Source organism: Camelus ferus, chromosome 9 (assembly GCF_009834535.1).
Source record: "Camelus ferus isolate YT-003-E chromosome 9, BCGSAC_Cfer_1.0, whole genome shotgun sequence".
NCBI lineage: Eukaryota > Metazoa > Chordata > Mammalia > Artiodactyla > Camelidae > Camelus > Camelus ferus.
This window is the reverse complement of record NC_045704.1, coordinates 60,521,163-60,538,511: the sequence shown is the minus strand read 5'-3', so window position 1 is coordinate 60,538,511 and position 17,349 is coordinate 60,521,163. Positions and strand designations below refer to the sequence as shown.

Below are 17,349 nucleotides of genomic sequence, written 5' to 3'. Positions count from 1 at the left end.
CAGCGGGCCCTCTGAAGGCTCGTGACAGCTGCCTGGCAGGGAAGGCTCTGCTGTCTCCCTTGTCAGCCAGTGGTCAGCAGTGCCCTGAGGCGAGGGCCTCAGTTCCTGGAGACTCCTACTTGGGACCACAGCTCTCATCCTCTCTTCCTTTCTGTGAGCCTTGATATTAGGACTGAGGGGGTTCTTTCCCTGCAAAGATTTCTCATATAAATGGATTTAGGGTCTGAGTATTTCCTCACCCCAAACTCCCTACTCAGCACACGCGTGCGCGCGCGCACACACACACACACACACACACGCTCTCTTCAGCCATAGAAATCTGGGTAATTGTATTATCAGAGGAAGATGTTTCCTCGCCTCCCCCATCTTCTTACTCTCCCACTTTTCAAGGCACCCCAGGGCCACCACGGAACCAACTCCAGGGAAACCATTTATCTATGATGTGTTATAAACGGTGGCACCCTTGACGCGTGCAGCACAGTGTGGCCAGCTCTCTGCAGCAGGGCCCTCCTGTGCTCCACCCAGCTCCCTGTGGGCTCTCCTCTCATCAGCTGAGCCTTCGGTAGCTTAGAAGAGCACACTGAGATCCTGGTTATGGCTGGGTTGTGAGGGGCGAGAAAACCGTCTTGCTGACACAGAGGATAGTGTCTGAAGAAGACAGCCCCTGGGGTGCCCAGGGCTCAGTGGGATGCTGGCCGGCTGAGAGGAGGGACATGGGAATGAGGACAGAGAGCCTCTGCCCCTCCCCAGCCCAGGGGCCATCCTCTGTTCACATGCTGAGCAGCAGTGACCAAGCAGAAGTCCCCAGCTGCACGGGGTTGGGGGATGCAGATAGACCACCCCACCCCACCCCCAAAGAAGAGTCTAGAAGGAGAGAGAAGGCTGGACATATGTCTGTGGTCCAATTCTGCATGATCAGGTCCACCCAAGTCTGTCTCAGAAAAAGAGAGACCGCAACCCCCTGATGGTGTGGGAGGAGGGCTGGCAGTCACACCATCTTCTTGTAATTCCCATGTGCTTTGAGAGGGCGAAGGACTGACCCCCAGCCTCTGTCTCTCTTTTTTTAATTCTATTTTTTATTGAAGTACAGTTGATTTACAATATTAGTTTCAGGTGTACAGCAAAGCAATTCAATTGTATATACACCTACATGTATATTTTCAGATTCTTTTCCATTATAGCTTATTATAAGAAATTGAATATAGTTCCCTGTGCTTTACAGTAGGTCCTTGTTGTTTATCTATTTTATACATAGTAATGTGTATTTGCAAATCCCAAACTCCTAATTTATCCCTCCCCCCACTTCCCCTTTGGTAACGAGAGTTTGTTTTCTATGTCCTTCAGTCTATTTCTGGTTTGTAAACAAAATTTGTATCATTTTCTTAGATTCCACATATAAGTGATATCATGATATTTGTCTTTCTCTGTCTGACTTACTTTACTTAGTATGATCATCTCTAGGTCCATCCATGTTGCTGTAAATGGCATCATTTTATCCTTTTTATGGCTGAGTAGTATTCCACTGTGTGTGTGTGTGTGTGTGTGTGTGTGTGTGTGTGTGTGTGTGTTCTTTATCTAGTCATCTGTTGATGGACATTTAGGTTGCTTCTATGTCTTAGCTATTGTAAATAGTGCTGCTATGAACATTGGGTCCATGTGTCTTTTCAAATTAGTTTTCTCCAGATATATGCCCAGGAGTGGGATTGCTGGATCACACAGTAACTCTACTTTTAATTTTTTAAGGAACCTCCATACTGTCCTCCATAGTGGCTGCACCAAATTACATTCTTTTGGGCTCTTTCTTGAGAGTACTTCTCACCTCAGAATCAGCAGCCCTGGAATCTGCCCCTGGGCACTCCCTCGCCAGTTTTTGGTTTCTTGTTCTGTCTTTTGTTTTTCTTCATGTCCTTCTACCTGCTGATATTACACAATTTGTTTACTGTTTACTCCCTGCTAGGATGGAAGCTCTAGAGGACAGGGCCCTCATTCCAGAGCCTAGAACAGTGCCCGCCTGGCCCAAAGTGGCACTTGGGGAAAAGCCATTGAATGAATCAATGAGTGGCAGGAAAACAGCTCAGTCCCATGAAACGAGCTGGAAGGGACTTTGGAGATGGCCTAGTCTTTCCCTCTAATTTTTCATGAAAGGGAACTGGGAGCAGTCCAGAGATTCTAAGTGACTCTTTAGATTTGACACTGTAACTGGACTTGGCGTTTTTCATGGGGCTTTCAAGGCATACTATCCCCATTTGACTTCCCACATGCTCTCTGAGGAATGTTCTGCTGGTGAAAATTGAGGCTTAGAGAGGCTGTGTTGCTCAGGATTTAAACTCAGGTTTGTCTGACTCTGGAACTGCTACCTTAAACCAGTAGGCTGGTGAAGACAGATACACTTCATTTCAAGAGCCAAGTGCAGTTAACTGGGGAGGCTTCCTGGGGGCACCATTTTGAGGAGTCCAAGGCTACATCTAGGTTCTAGACAAAAGTGCATGATTGATTAGCAATGTCTGTCACAGGCATAGGTTGGGGAGTGGGTGGCAGGATTCTGCTATCCCTGGGACCAAGTGATATTGCAAAATTATAATATTAGTCTCCTTATCCAAGACTCTTTCTTCCTCAACATACTGCTTCTGAAATCAGTATTTCTACAGTTCCTGATTCAACAATGAGAAGCCTTATGGGAAGATTGCCAAGCACAGCTAGGCTGGAGGCCAAGCACTGCGAGAAAGAAACTGAATGCACATTTGGCAATTCTAGAATATTCCATCCATCACACAGGGCTTACATCACCTGCATGTAGGAAGGGCACAAATATGTTAATGACAGGGGACAGATAATCCAAAATTATTTATGTCTAACTTTGAATGGGTTACATGACCTCTGGGCACAGACTTACTTGGTTCTGTTACCCTCTGGGTCCACTGAGAGCACAGAAACATCCCGGAAATGCTCTGTGCAATGGTGGGACTGGAGAAGCATCTGCTGCCGATCATCACAAAGCAGAGAGCCCATGTGCACAGGATGGCACACGGGCTGTGTAGAGAAGGTCTGGCCACCCTTAGCTGGGACTCCCAGGAGTTAACTCAGTGAACCCACAAAGGCTTATTGAGTCACGAGCTAAGGCTGTAAAATGCCTTGCATCACACAGGCCTTGCACAGGCACACTGACGGGCATTTCCATTTTCCCCCCGCTGCCTGGACATGTTCTGCACGGTGCTAATAACATCGGGCTGAGACACGGACACTGTGTTCAAGGGCACGATGCCCCGGGTGGAGAGACCAGACTGACCCACCCCTTGCAAAGGCATGTACAGTTGGCCCGCATCCCTCCCCACCTTCGTCTCCCTTCCCTCTGTCCGAAGCAGCCTATCTTGATGCCCATCTTGGAAGTCCCCTGACATGTGCTGTTCATTCCTCGAGGCCTTTGCTGACTCTCCTAGGCTCCCTGGCAAACAGCTCTTTATGGCTTTCAATCCTGTCTTTGAGTCGCTGCAGCGCTGAGGCCTTGGACAAGTTCTTTAACTGCTCTATGCCTCTGTTTCTTCCTCTTAAAGTGGGGATAATAATAGTTTCACCTCCAAGGATTGTTGTAAAAATGAGTGAGTTAATACACATCAAACCCTTAGAAGCGTGCTCAGCGCAGAAGCAGCACCAGGCAAGAGTTGCTAATTGTTCTTACTCATCCCGCAGGACTCAACCTGAACATTATCTCCACCATGAAGCATTGCAGGAATACCACATACAAAGTCAAAAGACAAAAGATTGCCCAGAAAAGCCATTTGCAACACATGTGACAGTTTACAAGGAACAAGCCCAAATTTGTAGGAAGACAACACCCAATGGACAGGAACATTCTGTTCACAGGGGGGAAAAAAAGTGTCAATAAGCAGGAAAAGATGCCCAATTTCACTGATTCTTAGGGAAGTTAAGCAGCAGCGAGAGGGCATTCTTGGCCTATCAGATTGGCACCGTGTTTAAAGTGTGGTGATACTCCATGTCGGCAAGGAGGGGAAACTAACCATCTGCACTTGCTCTTGGAGGCAGTGTAGTTCTCTGCAGCCATTTCAGCGGGCATTTTGGAAATATTTATCCAAACTAAAAATGGGCATTCCCTTTAGTCCAATTCTCCTGCTGGCGCTATTGATACCCTCCCCAAAGAACAATAATATATGTCACTCCTGTATACTAGGTTTCACCACAGTGCCTGGCAGGCATAGATGCTCACCAGATACTTGTTGAATGAACACACAAAACAAAACATTCACTGCAGCGATGTTTGTAATAGAAACTGGAGGCAACCTGAATGTCCAGCAACAGGGAGGCTTTAAATAAATGACTGGAGAAGTCTGCAGCTGTTAAAATCAGTGTCTTACACCTGTACCTTCTGACCCAAGAAGATTTCTAATGTGGAAAATGAAGAAAACACTGAAAAACATCAAAGTTTGGGACAAGAAGCACTATACATGATCATGGGTGTAAATAAGAAAGAATATACATATGTAAACATTCAAGTATATGAATTTTTTTTCCTGGAAGGATGCCTTGGAAGCTGTTTATAATTAATTTCTTTGTGGGGAAGAACCAGGGATAGGGAGGTAGGCAGACAGGGAGAATTTTAGATTCATTTTACAGGATTCTTTTGAAATATTTCCTCCCTCCCTCTTTCCCCCTCCCCTCCCCTCCCTTTCCCTTCCCTCCCCTTCCCTTCCCTTCCCTTTGCTATACACATATACTGATTTTATTTTAACGTATAACTGATCATGCATTTTGTCTTTTAGTTCCTGCCCAGGATCTCCAAGATCTGCCCTGCCTGCCTCTCAGTCTCCTCAGACTGTCCTCCCAGGCCTTTGCTCCTGCCACGTGCCCTCCTCACTCCTTCCCTTCCCATGGTCTCCGCTCCCCCTCCTCGCCCCCTCCATTCTTTAAGGTATCACCCGCATGCCCCATTCCCAGGCTAGGCTGGTGCCCCACAGTACCCTGCTCACATAGCTGTCCCTGCACCTCTCCATTGTCTTGTTTGGAAGAGGACAGGTGTAAAATACCCTTAGGACAGGATACACTTCCCTCATTCACAGTCTCAGCTCTCCGCACTGTGCATCTGACATCAAAAGCTCTCAGTACACATTGGATAGGTGGATACTGAGGGAAAATACCTTGTCTGGAAAATTATGAAGAAATTCTTAAGTCCTTTGATGACTGACACTAGAATTCTCACATAAAGAGAATACAGCTACTGGCAGAGCTGGATATTTAACTGAGGAGAGATGCAACTTGTCAGAAATAATTGATTCCAGCACCAAAATCAGAATGAGCAGCATCTTTCTGAGGCTCCCTTGCTGCTCTCATGCGGTCTTGGCTTCTGGCCACAGCTGCAGCCGGGGCAGCCTGAGGGACGTAGCAAAGCCTTAGAAGAGAGAGTCTCAGACGTTAATTCCCCCGTGGACTGAGCACTTGCTGTGTGCCTGGCCCTGAGCCAGCAGGGCTCTCAAAGCCAGCAGGGCTGGGTCCTCACCCTTAAGGGGCAGGGAAAGAGGAAGTTGGGGAAGGAAACTAAATTCAGATGGAAGTGGAGGAAAAAAAAACAACCGTCCATCATAGAGCCCAGAGCCTCCAGGTCTCCAGATCAAGACCTTGCTGTACCTAGTGATAAAACCCCTGTCGGGGGGAATGCCCAGGGAGAGCTGGCAAGGGTCAGAAGATGCCACAAGAACTAGAAAATGCTGCTGCAAAGAATCCCTGGGTACCAGGGAAGATGATCACCAGAGGGAGCAGATAGAGTCAGAAGTTTTAAGGCCAAAGATGCAAAGACAATACCGTCAGTGAAAGTTTCCTGGCTGCCCTGAAAGTGATTTTCTGGCCACTTCATGGGGCTTAGTTCTTTCACGAAGGGAAAGCACATGGATTAGACAAGTCAGGTTAAGGTCCTCGGTCATTTGTACTTGGAAGCAGGTGCTGTAGGAGGTGGCTGGACCAAGAGGGGCTAGGTGGGATGAGCTGCAGACCTACCTCTCCACTTTCTGGCTATTTCCCGTCCTAGCCCAGCCCTCTCCCCTCTGCTCTGCCCTTGACCTCTAAAGGACAAAGGTCACTGTGGCTTCAGCACCAGCAGCCTGAGTGCTTTCAATAATATGGCCCGGGAACTTGCGTGAAACACGCATAACAGTGTGAACACATGCGCTGTAGGGATTCAAATGGGCTGGTACCCAATCCCTGTTCTGTCAATAACCTGCTGCCTGACCTTGAGCAGGTAACCACTCGCTCTCTGTGGCTTAACCAGGTATACATACCTGAGATCCCTTCCTCATGAAAGTTCTCTATCAAACTTTCAGCTTCACATATTTTCTTAGACTCTGAACTTCTAGGAGCACCTGAGGTTACACAGAGAGAATGAAGTTTTGCTGAAAGGAGGCAATTCAGCAAATACACCTTTCATCTCTCACCAGGGATTTCATAAGCAATCATTGAAGCATTTCACCCACAGTTTCTAACTTAATTGCATGACGTTTATTGAAGGCTTATATGTCAAGCAATTGGATTAATATTTTGGAACAACCACTGTAAATAATACCGAGAGTGATATGCTGAACACTATTACGTATGTTCCATTTCTAACTCTCGGCTCTGGGAGGGTAGGTACAATCATCTCCATTTATAGAGGGCAAAGCAGGCTCTGAGAAATTAAGAAAGCTGGCCCAGGGCACACAGCATGTAAAGGCCTGAGCCAAGATAAAAACCCCTGGTGGTCTGACTTCAGAACCCGAACGCTTTACTAAGATTTACGGACTCACCTGGAAATAATTATAGGTGGCTTCGAAAGAATGGATAATTATTTCATGACCTGTTATAACAAATCTGCTGCTGGTCTAAGCAGTGCTTTCTCTTCCCTCACCAAGTTTCTCTTCCAACCAAGCTGGACCTTCCCCACCGGCCGCCCCTAACTCAGCTTGCTCACCTGATCCCTGCTACACCACCTCCTGATGATAGATGGATGGTGGACCCACCTCGCAGGCCTGTTTACTAAACTCCTTAAACTAGATTCAGTTTCTGTGTGGAAATTGTCAGTGAGCAGCTCTCGACAGGAAGGGAAATGGAGCCCCTTCATCATACTGCTCAGAACAGTGGTCGCCACATCCTACTGAGCTTAAGAGACCTTGCTAGAAGTCCTCAGTGATATTTGGTTTGTGGTGGTTATTTAAACTCAAGGTCTGTTGAACTAGTTGACCAGACAAAGACGTAGATGACAATTTAACTTTCTAGAGGTTGTAGGTGCCAGGAACGAGGGAGCCCCTGCTCTATGGCTGAGGGCTGCACCTCAGGGTGGAAGGAGAGTCTTCAGCCTTTTTGGGTGGCTCTGGGGGCCCGCCGGTCCCTGCAGAAATCTTGGAAGCCAATAGAGTAACTTCTGGCGCCAAGCGGCATGGACCGAAAGAGGTAGGTCTGGTCTAGCTTTGTGGGTTCACAAAGTGCTGATCTGAGGCCCCAAAACAGTGTTCTGCTCCCAGACGTGGAACAGAGGAAAGGAGCTTAGCTGTGGTAAGCCTGAGGCAGTCACAGACAGCACATCAGATTTCAGCACAGACTCAGAATGCAAAGCAGCTGTCAAGAGAAAATCATAGAGTTGAAGATTAGGTAGACTGTGAGGGGCCAACCTTGCAGACTGCTGGGAGAGGACAGCCGTCTGGGTAAGTGGCCCCCTAGGGCGTCCCCAGGAGTGAGGTGGGGGGGATGTCTCCTGAGATTTCCCCACCTGTTAAAGAATTCTAGAATTACCACTGCTCGAAGGACTTCAGACAGCTTCCAGGTCATGCGTGAGGGAGCTGAGACCTAGGGAAAGGAGGTGACTTGCACAGGGTCTCACAAATATTTAATGACTGAGTGAACTCTTTTCTCTGTTGGTGTCACAGGGGTGCAGAGACCTTAGTTTAGAGGTATGGGGGATATGGGCATGGTCTTGAATCCTGGTCCCACCACCTACAAGTGGTATGGTGTTGGCAGATTACTGGGCTTCCGTTCATTTCATGTGGCTCATTTGTAAAACAGCAATAACACTAGCCCTTTAAGACCAAGTCACACACAGCACAGAGAGCACAGAGCCTGGCTCACGTCGCTGCTGAATGCATGTTACCTAGTTATTAATAACTTGGAGGAGTCTTTGGTGAGAAAGGTTCAGCTGTGACCAGTTTAAACACTGTGAAACAGGGAGTCGGCAGTCAGAAGGTTTTTCTACCACACGTGAGCTCTCTGCAGAAGGAGAAAGGGCAAGTTTATCAATGATTGTTAGACAGCTCAGCATTTCAACTTGTAGAAAGCTGTTAGTCAGTCATGGTGCATGTGATGATATTTAAGGTTGTGTGTGAATAAACAGGATTTAATTGGCTATAGACTTTCAGATGTTCTCCAAGGGTGAAAAATTATGATCCACCCATATTTTCTCACATATCCCCCTGATGATCAATCGCACACAACTGGCTTGATCAAGGCTGAGCAGCCTAGAGTGATGGGGACTCACAGGAGAGACCTGGTCGCAGAGGGACTAACCTTGGCCCTGTTCACCAGCTGCTGGTCAAGTCCCCGAAGTGGAAAGTGTTTTCTCATCCAGTGCAAGTGTGGCCCCTTTGTGCTGTGGGTACTGTTGTTATTTACTTCTGGCAGGATCTCTTAATGTGTCCTAGGTGTTTTGGCAGAAGTCTCCAAGCCCTCCAAATCCCCCAGGTTAAGCCAGAAACAAAATAATCACAGGCAGGTGCAAATCCACACTAGCAGGAGGCTGAGTCAGAAACACGTTGTAACTCAGGACTGAAAATGCCCATGTCGATAGCCTCCTGGATTCTGAGATTTTGTAAATTACCCCATATGCCTGCTTGCAACGTATTGGTACATCGGTTTTCTTCACTCGTGTTGGGAGAAACATGGCAACTTCCAGAACTCTTTGAGGCCATGTGGGCAAGTGTATGTGAGAATGGCAGCTGGAGATTTACCCACTCCCTCATTCACATGAGTGAAGCCCTGACCCATCACCCTCAAATCACAGCTCTCATTACGAACTGCTCATCTCTACCACGTAGAATTCAATTGTCAGTATCTCTAGGGTCTGAGAATCTGCTGTTTGTTCCAAAGAATTGAGGTTTCATAAAAAAGAAAATGAAGAAATAAAATCCATATTTTCATTTCTTCATGTTTTTATCTTATATGTCAGGATCCAGGACACTGTGATCCACTGTCCTGGGAATCAGTTGCCCTCTCTCTGCAGAGACAAACACTAAAAGTTTTCTGTCTCTGTAACATTTCCTCCTGGGCCACGTCCCTCTCACCTTCAACCATGCATATCAACTCTCAACTGGTAACGAGGCTGCCACCTGCCACCAAGCACATTCCTAAATAGCCACAAATATTCTGTGTCCCACTGGTAACTCAAACATGCTTCTGTATCCTTCCAGAAAGCACAATATATGCCCCCAGATGCTCCCGTAAACATCTATAGACCAATTCCAAATCTTATGAGGAAGAATCCTTAGTGAGTAGGAGAGCTCGAGGGACGATAGGAGTGGGAGGAGCTGTGAGGGAGGAAGTCTGGAGTAGTTCCGGTCCACACTCGGACAGGAACTCATCATCCACCTCATCTTCCTTCTGTGACCCTTTCCAGCCCCACACGGGCCACACTCTTCTCTCAAGTAGTCAGACACTGAGATATCTTATGCTCAGCACTCCAGGTGACCTAGCCCCAGACAGGTGACAGCAGGCCCCCCAGGGCCCCATTAATTGAAAAATAAACAAGTCCTCACTTTCCTGCAATGCAGTATCCTAGTAGACGATATTTTTCCAGGTGAAGAAAGACAAGAAAGTCACTATGCTAGTGCACTGGAAACTAACACAACATTGTAAATCAATGGTACTTCAATTAAGGGAAAAAAAAAAAAAGACAAGAAACAAGGCTGACAAGGACTGGCTCCTTCCCTCTGATGCTATTCGCTGTTAGTCACCCACTGAACTGGCACAAGTAGGCTTCCCCAAGGAGGTGGCTTTCTTTCAGGAGCCCCCTATGCCACCCTAGAGGGCTTGGTTGATGACAGTGTAAGGAATTGCAAAGTTTCACTGAGGCCTCGTACAGTGCGGTGTATAAAAGCCTCAGGAAATGGGCTGAGCCTTTCTGCCCGTACCACCAGGCCTGGGACTTCAGGGCTGGCCTCCTCAGCTTGCAGGGCTCGGAGTCTCTCCAGGTTGCTCTGCTATGAGGCATAGCCACACCGTGAAACTGAAGGTTTGCTCTGCTTAGCTTGACCCAAACCCCACCCTGTCCCGGCCTCGGTCCAGGCACCAGCCTCATTTTAGCCAAAATGGTGGGAGCCGCATTTCAGCCTCTGCCCTGGCACCCACACTGCGTCCTGGAGCTCTTCTGCTTCTGAGCGCCCATCTCTCCCTCTTTGGCTTGGCCACCTCTCTCTTCCATGCTCACCTCCAGCTCTGCTCCCAGGTCACCTGGCCAATTCTCTGCCCCTTGAAGCACTGACTTTTCCATGCTTCCGTTTCCTCCAGGAACCCTTCCTCTTCCCTGAGGCTTTCCTGGCCAGGTGAGAGGGGAGGTGGTGTTTACCCTGCTCCACTCGGCTAATCTTTTAGACTCCACCAAGCCAAACCAATTAAAGAAAAAGAAAAGGTGGTAGAGTAGGGAAGGACACAACCAAATCTCTAGGAGGGGAGAGGGCGCATCTCTCCACCTTTCTCTCCCACTCAAGCAGAGCTACAGGGGGACTGGGCCCGAGAACTTAGCAAACCAGTGGGAGGGCAGGAACCAGATGCTCAAGGAGCTGGGGTACCCTCGCTTGAAATCCACATGGTTATGCCCACACCCACTTATTCAGCTGCTAAGTGAGAGGTCATTACGAAGGCAGGCTTTCTTTTTGCCTGATTCCTGTTCCAGTCAATCCCAACCTCCATTTTCTTATTTCCTTCTCCTTACTTTTAACTCATACTACTTTATTACTTTTTTATTACTCACATAAACCACCAGAGTCCTTTCTAGAACCAGACAGGTCCTAATCACATCTCCCATAGTCTCTTTATTATATGCCCATCCATGCAAATCAACACAAATGTCCCCCTCAGACAACTAAGAACACACACAAACAAGCAGCTGGAGACCCATGTGAGTGACACACAGAGATAAGTGCAAAAAGAGGTGTGTGTCCACAAAAAATCTGAAACATTCACTTAGGGGAGCCCAGAGATTAACATATTGACCTACACAGGTCCATTCAGAACACTGGGTGAGAGGGTTCCTGGCTATGCTCTCCAGGGAAAAGGGTGACTGAGCGCAGAGGTGAGGTCTGAGCAGGAAAGGGAGGGAGAGAAGGGAGTGAGAGGGAGCTAGTGGGTGTGAGATATACTGCATAGTCACCTGAAAGGCGTAGGGGTATGCTGCTTGATTGATATTAGTCTGATCTTGAGGTGTCTGTCCAGATTAGTTTGTCTATCTTAGGCTGTAAACCTCCAGAGAACAGGACTGAGCCCACATCTAGTGCTGCCTGTGCTCCATAAGGCACGAAGGACTCATTGCTGGTAGTGATGAGGGTGGGCAACTCAGCACTCGTCGGTTTGTTGACTGACTAAGTGACCTATCTCTCAGACCTGAGTGTCTTTACAGCCCTGATGGATTGTGGAAGAATACTGTAAAATACACTTTCTCTGGGCTATACCAAAACAGAACTTTTCACCTGGTGGAAATAGTTTTGTTGCCATCCTACTGAAAATCAGATGTGCTTACATGAGCTACTAACAGTAGAATTCTTCAGCCTTAGAATTGCTGTGATGAGATTCCCAGGATTTAAAGATGCCATGATCTGACATATCTTTTTATTGACTGTTTGCATGCCTGCCTCCCTCAAGAGCAGAAAGAGCCTGAGCATTATTCACTATTGCATTTCCAGAGCTTAGAACCATCCTAGAACACCATGGATGCTCTAGAAATGCTGATCTGAGGGAATCAATGAGCGGGCGCCTAAAGAGTGGAGTTCGACCCCACCTCCACCCCCAGAACCCCCTTCACACCCACTCAGGGACACCCCAGGAGTTGCCAACCTTCTAATTAACCAAAAATGCAGAACTTCCTACCCCTGGCTCACACAGGCATTTGAGTTTGCAACTTCTAAGGTGAGGACTATTATAATTCCAATTTATGGATGATAAAACTGAGGCCCAGAAATGTTACAAATGTTATCTGGGTCACATTGCCAGGAAGAAGTAGTGACAACACTGCTCTTCCAGACCCGAAACCCATGTTCTTAACCACCGAGTTAATCCTTACGCTCTGACTAGCTTCGTTCCCATGGCTTAATCACCCAAGTGCTCTGGTTGGAGTTTCCTTGTCCATAAAATGGAAATGATAAGACCTACTTAAAATAATGGTGAGATTTGGATGATGTATATGAAACAATAAGCAGAGGAATTGTAGCTATTCTTTCTAAGGGATTTACCCTTAAAATGTGAAGGAAAGAGGCCCATGGAGAATTTTCCTCTCTAAACCAACTTAGGTAAGAAGTTTTATTCATACAGAGCCTCCCCCTTGCACTACTTAAAATAGTGATCAATTCACCTACTTGTCCTTTTACTCATTCAGCAAATACATCTCAAGGGTCCTCCCTGTGCCTGTTGGTACCAGAGGACAGGAAAATCCAGTAGGAAAGTGGGCTTAGACTGACAGCTTTTCTCTTACTTCTACCAGCTGAGTGAATTCGGGCAAGACACTTAATTGCTTGGCCCCCAGTTTTCTCATCTATAAAGTGGGATGATAACACCTCACCCACACAGCTGGGAGGTTTAAATAAGATTTATAGACAAAAAAGGACCAGCTCCAGTCTCTGATACAGTGCACACATCTACAAGATTATAGCTACCATTTCCATCATTGGTCTGCTAAGGGCGGGAGTGGGAGAGGTCCAGCCCAGTTTAACAGTAGCCACAGCCATTGTTTCAAACAGATTAGCATATCGTTTTCTGGGAGGGAAGAGATATTTCATCACTGTTATTGTTTAAAATTGCCGATTACATGGTGGTAATATAAAAGCAAACTGACTGTTAGTTCATTTTATTATTTTAAGTTCCCTACAGACAATGCATTCCTTACTGCCTCTACATGGACAGACTGCTCCCATTACCAGCCTTTGGCAAGCAAACGAATTGTACACTTGTGCCAAAGTATTCAGGTGATAATTAGAATTAATTGTCTTTGTTATAAACCACATTTATTGTAACCCCCTCTAGAGTCTGTGTCTGAAATCAGTAAGCTTTGTTAGCAGCAATCATCTTAGTTAATCCAATGAAGGATTTAAAGATTTTTCCCCTTTTTTAAAAAAAAAAAGCTTATGGTAGTGTAATATATGTAAAGAAAAGCATATATTATACAGCTTGCTAAATTTTCAAAAGCAGAGCACACTCATGTAATCAGCATCCAGATTAACAGAGCACTGTCAGTACCCAGAAGCTCCTTCTTGTTTGCTTCCAGTAACCACCCCCTTTTGCCCATTTTTATAAATAGGACTCATATAGTAAGTAATGATTTGTGTCTCGTTTCTTTCGTTGAACATTATGTTTATGAGATCCAGCCACATTTTTGTGTGTGGTTGCAGATGGTTCATTCTCACTTTTGTATAGAATTCCATTGTGTGACTAGACTGCAGTGTATTTATCCATTCAACTATGAATGGATATTTGCATTGCCTCCAGTTTACAGTTATTATCAATACTGCAACTATGAGTACTCTAGTCTATGTCTCTTGGTGACTATACGTACACGTTTCTGTTGGCATATTCCTGGGAGTGGAATTGCTGGGTCTTGGAGAATGTATGTGTTCAGCTGTATTAAATACTGCTGAACAGATTTCCAAAGTGGTTTTTCAAAGACATGCTGAGAAATGCATCGTCACTTCTAAACATGAAGCGAAGTAATAGGCTCCTATAAAAAGGCAAGAAATGGATGTTTCTGGTTAAATGAATCATGCAGCAGAGAACCTTCCAACATTTAAAGTAGTCACTCTAGGAACTTGCCTGGACGAGCACCAGGCTTGGTTTCTCAGACTCTCCAGATTAAATTCTCAAAGACCTTTCCTACAAGATGTTCTAGGCCATCTCCAGTGATTGCTGAAAAGGCAAAGAGAGAATCAAAGAAAGCAAGGAAAGAAGGGAGCATTCGAAGGATGGAAAGAAAGCAAGTCAAGTTCTAGAGAAAAGTCATGGAACTCAGAGCCAACAATTGGAAAGAAATCTGTAAATCACAAAAATGAAATGATTAGCCAAGCTCTTCCTTCTCTTCTTTAGAACAATTCTTTCAACACCAAACTCCTCGAAGAACCATCCTGAGAAGGGCAGTCTGAACATCTTCAGGCAGGATCAGCCCTTCCTATCTTCTTACCTTCCTCAGCCCTGCCTCCAGAGCCTCCTCTGTCTCCTTGTTGAGGGTTTCACTTCATTGCCAAGACACGCCTGTCTCTCCTGAGCATCAGATCTGTGTGGACCACACAGGTTGGCTTCCCTAGACTGCACCTGAAACTCAATACTTCTACCCACTCCTTCAATTATATATAAACTGAATCACTTTGCTGTACACCTGAAACTAATACATTGTAAATCAGCTATACTTTAATAAAAAAAAGAATTCTATATTCATTAAATTGTGCAGCCATCACCACAATCAGATGTAGAACATTCTCATCACTCCAGAAAGAAACCCAGCATCCATCAGCAGCCACTCCCCATTTCTTTTCAACTTCCTTAGCCTGAGACAGCTAACAGTCTACTTTCTGCCTCCATAGATTTACCTGTTCTGGACATTTCATATAAGTAGAACCGTACAATTTATGGCCCTTTTGACTGCCTTCTTTCACTTAGCATCATATTTTCAAGGTTGATCTATGTTGCACCATCTGTCAGTACTTCATTCCTTTTTATTACTGATTAAACTCCCATTATATGAATATGCCACATTTTATTTATTCATCCATCAGTTGATCAACATTTGGATTGTTTCCACTCTTTAACCATTACGAATAAAGCTGCTATGAACACTCATGTACAGATTTTTGTATGGACACATGTTTCCATTTCTCTTGGATGTATACCTAGGAGTGGAATTGCTGGATCATATAGTAACTATGTTTAACCTTTTGAAGAGCTGCCAGATTGTTTTCCAAAGCGACAGCACCATTTTGCATTCCCCTCAGCAGTAGACAAGCTTCAATTTCTCCATTTCCTCTATAACGCTTCTTATTATCCGTCTTTTTCATTATAGCCAACCTAGTGGGTGCCAAGTAATACATCATCGTGATTTTGCTTTTCATTCCCCTGATGACTAATGACACCAAGCACCTTTTCATGTGCTTTGCTGATCATTTATATATCTCCTTAAGAGAAATGTCTATTCAGATCCTTTGGCCATTTTTATTTTTTTATTTTTTTTTCTCTTATATATATATTCCTGCTATTTATTTTTTTGAAGGATCCTTAGTTTATTAATTTTTAACTTATGTTTTAATAATAATACTAATTTTCACAGCTCATCATCCTTACAGCCAACTATTTTTTTTTCCATTTCTTAATTATAACAATTATATCATGGTTTTGGGATTTTTAACATTTATTCATTTATTTATTTAGGGGTCAACAAAGTTTATTCTAGGAAGAGCAACTCATTGAGAGAGAAAACTGTTTTAAAATTTACAGGCATGTACTGTTTATGGTTTCTAAGAAAAATTTAGAGCTTTAGCTTTTTAAACAGTTTCAGTATAATGGTAAGTATATAACAGAAGTCTGGATATCGTACAAAGAACACAGGAAAGAAGGACTAATTCTTTCTAGAGGATTCAGAGGGGGCTACGGGTTAACATTTGAGCTGACTCTTGAAAGATGAATGAGATTGAAGAGACCTTTGTGTGTCTGATCCAACCCTGCATCCAGCCTCTGAGTCCCTCTGCAGCATCCCGTCTCATGGAATACAGCCTCTGCCTGAAGCCCTTGAACCTGGAGGCAGGCATCTGGAGGTTGGCTTGAACTGGAGGTAGGGGAAAGAAGAGGAGAGAGATGCGACAGAGGGAGTCACTCAGCAGAGTCACTTGGCCTGTGTTTATGGAGCCAAAGGAAGACACGATGGAAGGGAAGTAACCACCAGGGTCTGTGGGCTGCGGTCTCACAGAATAAAAGAAAGACCCTGGACTTGGGAATCAGTCAAAGCTGGATTCCACTCTCAAATAGACAACTATTAATCTGTGTGACCTTAGACAACCGTTTAATCTCTTTGAGCCTCTGTTTTGTCAAATGTAAATATTAATTAATCCCTGTATTTTAGAGTTGTGGGGATCAAGTGAGAGAGAGTATGGAAAAGTACCTGGCACAGAGGAGGCTGCTGATCACTGTCCGAGCCTCTTCCTTTCAGTTTGCCCCAGGCCAGCCTTGCTACCCTCTTCCCTTGGGTGAGAAATTTGACCTTGATTACTCATTGTCTGAGCCCAGTTAGAATGCCTAGGTTTATTAACTTCTTACTATGTGCCTGACCTTGTGTTGACATTGTCTCTTTTCATCCTAACAACAACCTAGGAGGTTGGAAATCTCTATCTTACAGATGCAGAAACTGAGGCTCAGAGACATTAAGCAATATCATTTGCTCAAGGTCTCATGGCAATAAGTGGTCAAACTGGAACTTAAATCCAGACAAGGCTGACATTAAAATCTCTGCTCTGCACTGTGTTGCTTCTCGGAAGATGGTTGGAGATCACCCTGTTGGGTAATCACGCCTTTAATCCACGCCTGCCAACTTTCAACCAAAGCTCAAGAATGCTGTGCTTTAATAACGCCTATAAACAGCAAAATAAACAAAAGCAAAAAAGCAAAACAGTAAGCTAGACAAGCAAAAATTCCTTAAAAAGAAGGTAATCTAAATAAACACTTGTAATAATAGCAGCAATCTCTTGGGCACTGGAGAATGTCATCATGGTTCCCAGACAGCCGAAGGCGACAACTGTAATAAGACCTGAGATCCTCCCTTAGGGTTGTGATTAAAGTCGCCTGGGATGGTGGTAACATCTCCCCTCACAGTCCGCACACCCTGACATTATGCATGAAGATCCCCAACACAAAGACTAATATTTGTGTGGTGCTTACAGTTGAGTAAACATTCTCATTTACAGGGTGTCTGCTGACACTTGCAGCCCTGGGAGATGTAGAGGGCCAGCGTCATTTGTGTTCTCAGAATAGGAACCTGAGGCTCAGACAAGCAAGGTGACTTGCCCAAGGTCAATGAGCTAGTAAGAGACAGAATTGTAATTTAAACTCCATCTTCTGACCCTACCTCCACGGGTGTCCCCAGTC

At 45.3% G+C, this 17,349-nt stretch overlaps 1 protein-coding gene across 1 annotated transcript in view; it reads left to right on the top strand.

Annotated features, from left to right (window-relative positions):
• The window catches only part of MAB21L3 (mab-21 like 3), a 265,078-nt gene that overhangs the window by 175,235 nt on the left and 72,494 nt on the right, over positions 1-17,349 (top strand). The window lies entirely within an intron of this gene.